The sequence below is a fragment of the Triticum aestivum genome, unplaced genomic scaffold (assembly GCF_018294505.1).
Source record: "Triticum aestivum cultivar Chinese Spring unplaced genomic scaffold, IWGSC CS RefSeq v2.1 scaffold2945, whole genome shotgun sequence".
Classification (NCBI taxonomy): Eukaryota; Viridiplantae; Streptophyta; class Magnoliopsida; order Poales; family Poaceae; genus Triticum; species Triticum aestivum.
Window position 1 is genome coordinate 1 of NW_025225584.1, and position 10307 is coordinate 10307.

General features: G+C 45.9%; 1 pseudogene; it reads right to left on the minus strand.

Moving 5' to 3' along the window:
• Positions 1 to 5868: 5868 nt before the first annotated feature.
• Positions 5869 to 8297, minus strand: LOC123172284 (26S proteasome non-ATPase regulatory subunit 7 homolog A-like; annotated as a pseudogene).
• Between the last annotated feature and the right edge of the window lie 2010 nt (positions 8298 to 10307).

Consider the following 10307-nt stretch of genomic DNA (forward strand, 5'->3'; position numbering starts at 1 on the left):
TGCATGTCGGGCACGCGCATTCGATGCAGGGAACTGTTGAGTGGGGACTATAGCTCCCTTCTGGTGTATGCTTCCCTTGTTCGAGTAGCTACGGTGAGTCGGAAGACGGTGTGACTGAAGATGCAGATAACACATAATGTTAAGAATGACACATCTCTTTGATCTGAAGAAATACACTAAGAGATCAACAGGAAGGTACAAGAGTGGTCACACGTCTGTTGACTGAGACTAATTGGGGTCACACGATTTTATTTTATTTTGTTACTGTCCGATCTACGCCGGATGGCTTGATGGCCGTCTTGTGCCTCCCGGCTGACACTGTTAGGAATCTTCCTCGAAGAGCCAGCGACCAACGGCAGAGCAGCTTGCCTCCGCCGTCCGTGGCCCCGGCCAAAACCCCGCTCCCCGCCCCACCGCACTGCCGTGGTTGCGCCGCCCCAGGGCCAATCCACAAAGACTCCCCGTCATCCAGATCCGGCAGCGGCAGTACCTTGAACCCACACAACTCTAAGATAGCCATCTAAGCGCTGCTTCCGCGGCGAACTTGCGGCCCCGCACCCTTACGTTAGACACCAGCCAACTGGCAGCCTAGGAGCTCCGCCGCCTCGAGGGGTGCTGCTTCCCATTGGGAATCGATTGGCCCAGAATAAAAATTCAGACAACTGACGCCTAAATAAAGTGATTTGAGATGAGGGTGCGACCTATCTGGCGGCATGGTGAAGTAGGCAGGTCTAGCTACCGAATCGGTGAGGCCGGCGCGGTTGCGGTGGCCACCGGCGGCAGGGAAACAGCGATGTCGTGACGGTCGACGGCTACGGGGAAGCAGCGCCGGGACTCTGGATGGATCCAAAGTTGGAGCCGCTCCGGCGCCGTGAACAACAGCGGGGGTGAATCGGCTCTGGTACGGTTCACGCGTCCGTCGTCGAGGCAGCTCCAGCAGCACGGAGTAAGAGGCACACGGCCCAGTGCATGACGGCAAATGGACAGCGTCTCCGGCATTAGGGAGGAGGGTGGCTGTGAAATTGGTGCGGTGGGGGGTGACGGTGTCTTGAACTAGGGGGTACTCATCACGTCGTCTCCCGGTCAGTTGGATTGGGCCGAGGACCCCCGTGGCCGTATACTCATGGGCCAGTTCGGACAGCTGCCACATACAAGGAAGATTCCACAAGACTTGGTGATCAAGACAAGGACTCCTCCCCACCGGCGTATTCGGCTAGGACTCTTGTTATCCTAGGCCTCTGGTGCATTATATAAACCGAGGCCAGGCTGGTCGATAGAGATATACAGAATCATAATCATAGGCTAGCTTCTAGGGTTTAGCCTCTACGATCTCGTGGTATATCAACTCTTGTAATACTCATATCATCAAGATCAATCAAGAAGGAAGTAGGGTATTACCTCCATCGAGAGGGCCCGAACCTGGGTAAACATTGTGTCCCCCGCCTCCTGTTACCATCCGCCTTAGACGCACAGTTCAGGACCCCCTACCCGAGATCCGCTGGTTTTGACACCGACATTGGTGCTTTCATTGAAAGTTCCGCTGTGTGATCGACAAAAGGATCAATGGCTCGGCTGCAGATCAACTGCGACATCGGCTTCTTCGTCACCGGCTCGACTGCTCACCTTGGCTGGACCGAGGACTGCGCCCTACCTCCGATCATCATGTTTGGAGGAGGGCCTTCATCAACATCAACTCCGATCTCTATCAAGATCATGGAGGAATCATCCAGGGAGCCCGGGGGCTCAACGTCAACATTTTCCTCGGGCGACCGTGCTGTTTTCCTGGACAGCGAACTTGTATCCTCCGCCACCGCCTCCTCAAGTGTCGTTTTAATGATTGCTTCAGTGGAATTGTGCGGAATTGAGTCTACAACAATCCTGGAAAATTTCGTCGAGTTCCGATGGAGGAATCTCTGGCAATCCACGATATACTGGAGCCCTGTCAAATCTGGACGGGAATCTAGACGAGTTTAGGGCGTGGTGTCCAGCTTCTAGCTCGGACGTCCTTTGGAAGATCCAACAGTTGATCGGCTGCGGAATTCCTATATCTACCACCCCTCAAAATTTCAGCTCGATCCGACCGTCCAAACTTCGGGAACCTTCCGATTAGTGCATCACTTTTCGGATCTGTTTTCTATGCGAGAACGAATCCGACCCGAACTCATCTTTTTTATGAACGGGATTTCGGACATCCTTTTTGAAGAAAGTTTTGTATGGGGTATTGTGTTTTGTTCCCAAACACATCCCGCTAATTTTGAAGTCTTTTCCAATATGATCTTCACCATCGCGCTGGTGTCAAACCAGCACGACAACGTTGCTCTACGACTGCCGACCTGCGCTATGCACGTTGTCACTTTATTTTGCCAAGCTCAACTTCTTCGGATCACATCGCGAAGGATAAATCATCACCAACATCGCCGCCCCACGGATTACACGGAGCGGGCACACCGGCATCGCCGCACAGTCACTTCATCAAGCCGGCATTGACCACGTCACGACCGGAATCGGCAGGGCCGCACTGTTGCTTCTTCAAGCTGATGTCCATCACGCCGACCTACTTCGACTCACCGGCTGACATCGAGGCTTCGACTTCTCGGCTAGACCGGGGGCTTCGCCATCTCTTCATCAACCTACTCCGGAGACTTCAGCATCACTAGCCGACCAACTTCGTCACGTTAGCTGGACCGAGGGCTTTGCCTCGGCAAGCCAACCTTTGCCAGCATCCCCATGCTGTCGCTTTATCGCCCATCAGGCAATGGGTGTGCGGATCGAGTCCCAATTTTGGGAGTCACCTTTCTTCGGATTGGTACAACAAATAAACCAGGTTCCGTACATAGTCCGGTGCACGCCGCATCCGGAACTCGGACTGACATGTGAATTCAGGCTTTGCCACGCCTTTACCGCATCACGCCGACGCCCTGCATCGACATACACTTCGGCGCGTAGGCCATATTTTCTTTTATTACTCACTTTGCATAAATTATTTATTATGCAACGATTTTTTAATTATTATTATTACTATTATCTCTGGATTGCACTATTTTTTGTGCACAGGAAAATGATCCGGGTTGGGCAGTATCGTCAACTCGGTGTACTGACATGCCACGTCACCTCGGCTGGATGGGGGGCTTCGTCAACACTTCATTACCCCACGCCGGGGACTTCGGCGTCACTCTGCCGGCCTGCATTGGCCGTGCCATGTCACCACTTCGGAGTGCCGAGCTCTTCGCTCCGCCACCTTGGGACTGGCTTGGAGGATGGAACCTTGTCCCGCATCAAGCTCGGACCGCGTCATCAATGCCGAACACATTAACCAGCTAAGTTGCCTTCATGCTCAAAGTTTTAAATTTTTAACTTGTGTTCGGTTCGACCTAGCATTATACCTTTTTGGCAAAAAGTTGTTTGTGAAAAAAATTCCTTGTCATAACCTTGTTTGTGACACACAAATTCAAATACCCAGTTCACTTGGGGGCTTCCTTCATGGAGCCTTTCCTCTTGCATATGATTATACTTGTACGGCTTCGTTCCTTGTTCGTGTATTACGCCACAATATGCACCATATTGACTTAAACGATTTGCAAGCCGGGTTGCCTCGCTCCTGTGTTTACCCCTACGTTCCCGATTGTTCAGCTAGGGAGTAAAGGGGGCACCTCTGCGATTGTCACGATCGGGTCATCTGAGCTCGGACCTCAGACTGGGTGAAGCCGAAAGCTAGCGCTCTTATTGTTTTCAATTGCGGTCGGCACAGAACGGAACTCATGAGTACAAAAAATCTATTGCACAAGTCTCATAGTAACAATGAGCAACCGAAGAAAGGTATCGGTGGGGGTACTATTTTCTTCGAAGATGCTTCTTACACTTCATCAGTAATATAGCAAAAGTTCCCTGAGCGCGCTTTGTCTGTTACAGCCTTATGGCCTGATTGCCTTGTTATCGGTTACACCATCGATATTTTCGACAGGTGGAGTACGTAAGACTTTTCGGTCCTTGACCGAAGAGGGAGAAGCCAACGGTCGGTTAAGACGCGTTTAAAGTTCGGGTGAACAAAGATATGATATTAGTACTTCGGTACATACAATCATTATACATAAAATTCTTTTACCCAAGTCACTTGGGGGCTCTTAAATGAGCCATTTTATAATAAGTGTTCTTCTTCTTAGTCGTTGCAAAGTTGTTTATTATTATTATTATTTATCACTCCTTTCTCGACGCAAGTGTGTGGTCAATAGCCGGATAGCCTTGCTTCTCTCTAAAGCCGTTCGAACTTAGTTTGCTAAACTAGCCTCGGAGAAGCACTCCGCCTTCGGGATAAGGAGGTTGAAGCCATAGGCTGATCCGCTTGAAGTCTTGAGATAGAATGTGTCATTGTAAAGCACGACAACAACACAATTTTCCTTTTCTAAAACCAATTTTTGATTTGGCACCGAACACTTGATCTAGTTTGGGCGTCCAGTTTTTACTGAAGTTTTTGGTTTTCCAAGCCTATGGCACTTTTAAGCCATTTGTGTGTTTCCAGCATTAGTCTCGTAGTGCGGCGTCGGACACCTTTAGGGATTCGGCAAAAACATTCTCGGACATTGATGTATATGCATCAGTTTCGAATTGCGTCTTTGGTCAATAGTTGGGTTGCCCGGCTCCTATGCTTGCCTCCTACGTTCCGCTTTATTCGGCTAGGTTCGCAACGGGAGAACCACTGCGATTGTGCTCACTACAAGAAATATTTCAACTTGCGACCCTCACTATTGGTCACTGAAAGGTCATGGTTTTTCATTTGCGACCTTTTTGTGACCAAAAACAGAAGGTTGAAAGCTGGCAGTCGTAAACTGAAATTAACGACCTTCTCTGTGAGAAGGTCGTGGAATTCCACGACCAAAACAAAAGGTCACTAGTTCAACGACCTTCTGTTTTGGTCACTGGCTATCTGCCCAGGCCACGTCGGATCCGACGTGGCAAGCTGACATGGCAAAATTGCGACCAAATGAAAAGGTCGATGATAAGAATCAGCCCGGTCCAATTCGGTGTTCTACATGGGCCTGGCCCAATAATTCAGCCTTTTTAGAATATTTTTTCCCTATTAATTTGGTCGACTACATGGGCCAAGCCCACATTTTTGCCGTTTTATTTCTGGGCCATGGTCTCTTATAATGCATTTCTTATTAGTTTTTGTCCTTCCAGAAAAATATTGTTTGGGCCATGGCCTTTTCACCCCAGACCACGTTTGTACCACGTTTATTTCTGGGTCATGGCCTATTCAGGCCCGGTACTATCATGGCAATTGAGTAATTTTCACAATCTGGCATTAAAGCAACATGTACATAGGGAATACAAAATTTCATTACACAGGAATTGTTCAACACGTAGGAGCACATCTGGTACTGTCCTAACAATGTCTACATAATTTGCCTTATCTCACTACTACATAACATTGTTCAACACATAGGAGCACATCTGGTACTGTCCTAACAATGTCTTCATTGCTCCCTCTGATGGGCAAGTTCTCCAGGTGCGACAACTTGCCTTCCTACAAGAACAGAACATTACATGAATAGATCAATCGAGGAGGAAACAGTAAAACAGGCTGAAAGCATCACACATACAAATAATAACAGCATACATTAATGTATAAAATAATAAAAATATCTATAACCAGGGCTATTTCTAGCCAACCTGTGTGCATGAATCATAATAGATCAAGCAAAAGACGTAGAACCATCAGCAAACAACAAATATTAGTGAAAGGGGACAATTTCTAGTACTCGTCAGTTTTGCAAAGTGAGCAAGAACGATGATATTTTCCTACACATACTTTTTGATTTTTCCTTAGTCCTATAGTGATCTGCTCACTCCAATTCTATCTACTCAACCCATTCACATGCAACATGGATAATCAGGAAGCATCTAGTCAAATAAGGAATTAGAATGCAACATGGATAACTATGCCCTATGAAACAGTTCACGTATCAAGAACCATCAACGTAAATAAGGAACTGGTATAGAACACCAACTCAATCACCTTCACAACAATGAAATCATGGATAATTCTTCTATTTAATTGAAGTTCTCTAAGCTTCTTCCCCCATTGAAAGCAGTCTACAAAATAATTGAGAACAAGGTCAGCGCCAAAATTCAAACCATATAATTTCTTGCTAATCTCATATACTGTTATTCAAAAGAAAGATGTATTTTGCTGTAAGATTTTAGCACTAGTACACAAGACATAAAAAGGTACCAAAAATCCTTAGTGATCTGAAGCAGCAAACAAAATTTAAACACAGACAATGCATGCCATAGTAATAGCAGCACAAACAGAGAAATGCAAAAGGCACCTCATACTAGTATGGTGATCTCCGTCGCAAATTTTAAGCTCTATTTCATGTAGATAATTTATTTGGTTTTAGTAAACAACTACAGTAGCATGCAGTATATATGAAGGGATTACAACAGGTTCCTATAGTACACTAGATAGGCCAACATTTTAGACTACTAGTACCTAGAAATCATATGCATCTCTGTTTTTTCTCTAGCCCAGCCACAAGATCATAAGAGAAATCATAAGTATCTGGTGCATTTGATATAATAAAGCAGCTCCCGAACAAACAGAAGTTCTGCATCTTCACATCCCAATTCAGGAGATCTGTGGGAAAACCTACCCTGAGGAGCTCGCTGCGGGATCTTCTCCATGGACAGCCCCCTTCTTTCACAACACCAGATTGGCCTCTTCACGAACCTGCAAAAATAAATGCACACACAAATCAGATTGTGGGAGACGAGAGGAGGAAGAGGAGGAGGAGGGATGTGTATGCAAGTGTATAAGCATCAAGCATGAGATACTTTTCAAATTACTATGAACATTCTTAGTTTCTTTGATTGAAGTAGGTGACTGGGGCTAGGTGTGCTCACTACTAGGCAGTAAAAACTCGGTATATACAAGCATTGCGTGCTTAGTTATCGGCGACGAATATCTAGACACCAAAATATCGGTGCCTCTGCCGCAAGTAACCATCATCATGAACTAGACATACGAATACTAAATATCAACCAATGCACATACTTTTATTAGCAAGAGGAGAGATAGCTCAAAACAGAACATATATAATTTGCAAGAAGGAAATCACCCATAATTAACAGGGAGAGATATAACCAAAACAAGTTCATTTGTCTTCCAAGTATAAAACATCAAGTGCACAAACTCACATCAGTTAACATCATTACAGAATTTCAGATAACATGTTTACTGCAGAAATCAAGCATAGGTAGTAGTGCTGCTAGTGTTTCTTTCGGTGGTTGTGTTGGACATGCAACTAAATTTCCGTTAATTGATGAAATGCAGACGCTGAGGAGGCTAGCCCAGAACAGGGAGGCGGCAAGGAAGAGTCGGCGTGATGCGTACCTGAATCTAGGAGAAATGCCGGAAGCAAGGGAAGGAGGGCGTGACGGCGATGTTCACGATTGCCTCCATGAACAGCTAGCCTCCATGAAGAGTTCACGCTTGCATTCCAACATTGGTTCGTATGTATAAGTTGCAAGTAATTGTACCGAATAATTGTGTACAAACTGAGAAGAGCTTCTAAATTACTACAGGATAAATGGTTGTAGAGCAGAATCATACTTGGTAAACAATGCATGAACATCCAAGTCGTTCTCCTTCAGTTTTGGACCAGTGCTGTACCAGCCAACGACATGCTCCTTGGCTGCATCCGAAACAGCTCCTCAGTATTCAACAGAAACAACTACACATGGCAAGTCCAAGCATATCTAATAAAAATTCTAAAACAGCATACCGTTGATCCTCTTGAACATGGAGAACATAGACTCATGGTAATTATGGTCGAGGAACCAGATCCTTGGGTCCTTGTCATCCTCCTGAAACGGCACTGCAAGATCACACCCTGACGCAATTCACAAATTCAGCAAGCCACCACCGTAATAAATAGCTCTACAGATCTAATCACGCAAGGGTTTCGCGCCAGCGGATCTAGCAGCAGCTATAGCCAGGGTGGGTTTCGCGAACCCTAGGCCCCGCCAGAGGCACGGTTCCCCCGAAAACAGTCCGGGGACCTGGACGGCGCAAACCCTAGCAGGGAAGATGCGGGGTTCGGTCGTTTGCTTACCGGTGTAGGAGTTGGTGACGTCGATGATGCCGCGGGAGGAGGTGCCGAGGAGCACGCCGACGACGCGCTTCCTGGTGTCGCGGGCGACGCGATTGTACTGGTCGACGATGCTGAGCACCACCAGCGGTACACCACCACCATCTCCAGCGTCCGCCCCGACAGCTGCGCCGCCTTCACCACATCCATCTCCTCTCCCTCTCCTCGGCGCGTCGTCAGGGAGCAGCGCGAGGGGCGCGGCCCCGCAGGCGAAGAGGGAGCAAGGGCGCGAGCGGGCGGAGGGATCCGAAGGTGGGTGGCGCGAGCGGGCGGAGGGATCTGACGTCGTGGCTGCGGCGGGAGACGGGGCGGCGGCGGAGGACGGGGCACGGGCTGGATCTGGATCGGGGAGAAGGGGAAAGAGAGAAGCGGCGGAGAGGGGGAGAGAGAGGCGGGCGCGGGCTGCTAGGGTTTGGATTAGGCTGCTGAGAGGTGGACGGTTCAGATCGGCTAAGGGGGGGTGAACCGTCGGATGAGCCCTGATTGGCTCAGAAAATTTATGGTTTAATATAGTTTCTAAGTACTAAAACTATGGGTGTTTTGTGAAGCAGTTATCAAAAATATTTTGCAAAACGGCAGAACTAAATTTTTCTCTGAAGTTAGACCACATTTTTTGGATGATCACCAATTTGCATGCATTTTTACCTTTCTAGCTATTTTAATCATTTTTCGAGTGCCCAAAATAAGTTTTTTTGTGAAGGACCTATAATATATTTGTTGCAAAATTGTACCAAATAAATTTTCTAAAATACTAGGACATATTTAATGCACAATTGACCAAATGGTTGGGTGTAAAATGTTTTGATCCACCTCTGGTGAAAAAGACAAATTTCCGCCGATTCAGGTGGAAACGGGTCAAATTTGAACTGCAGCTGCCTTATAGTTTGTTCTTTATTTTTGCCAAAAATCATTTCTAGGTACATAAGTACCTATTTAATCAGAGACCAAAAAATTCTAAGATTCAACCACTAGCTAGGAACGGTCATTCCCGCCGTTTTGACCGCATTTTGAAACGGGCTTAAAAAATTCAAAAAAATCAAAAAATTGGGAAACCTTCGCATTGTGTCATTATATGGGGCCAAGTTCCCAGGAAAAATAACAAACTTGTAATACGGCAATTATTTTAAAAAGTGTTCTCAGAAACGAGCTATCACGTGTGGAGATCAATGGCTTTCAAGCCAAATGATCAATCTTATGGCCACATTCATGGCATAGTTTGTTCAAATGATCTCATATTGTGCACAAGGGTGCATACTGGAATGGCAAACAATGTTGCCTAAGGAAGTTTTCATTTTCTTTGGACGAAAAAACCATTTTCCATTTTTCGAGTGCCCAAAAGGAGGTTTTTTTGTGAAGGACCTCCCAAATAATTGTTGCAAAATTGGACCAAATAAATTTTCTAAAATACTAGGACATATTTAATGCACAATTGACCAAATGGTTGGGTGTAAAAAGTTTTGATCCACCTCTGGTGAAAAAGACAAATTTCCGCCGATTCAGTTGGAAGCGGGTCAATTTTGAACTGCAACTGCCTCATAGTTTGCTCTTTATTTTTTACAAAAATCATTTCTAGGTACATAAGTGCCTATTTAATCAGAGAAACACCAACAAAATTCCAAGATTCAACAACTAGCTAGGAACGGTCATTCCCGCCGTTTTGACCGCATTTTGAAACGGGCATAAAAAATTCAAAAAAAATCAAAAAATTGGGAAAGCTTCGCATTGTGTCATTATATGTGTCCAAGTTCCCAGGAAAAATAACAAACTTGTAATACGACAATTATTTTAAAAAAGTGTTCTCAGAAACGAGCTATCACATGTGGAGATCAATGGCTTTCAAGCCAAATGATCAATCTTATGGCCACATCCATGGCATAGTTTGTTCAAATGATCTCATATTGTGCACAAGGATGCATATTGGAATGGCAAACAATGTTGCCTAAGGAAGTTTTTCTTTGGACGAAAAAACCATTTTCCATTTTTCGAGTGCCGAAAAGGAGGTTTTTTGTGAAGGACCTCCCAAATAATTGTTGCAAAATTGGACCAAATAAATTTTCTAAAATACTAGGACATATTTAATGCACAATTGACAAAATGGTTGGGTGTAAAAAGTTTTGATCCACCTCTCGTGAAAAAGACAAATTTCCGCCGATTCAGTTG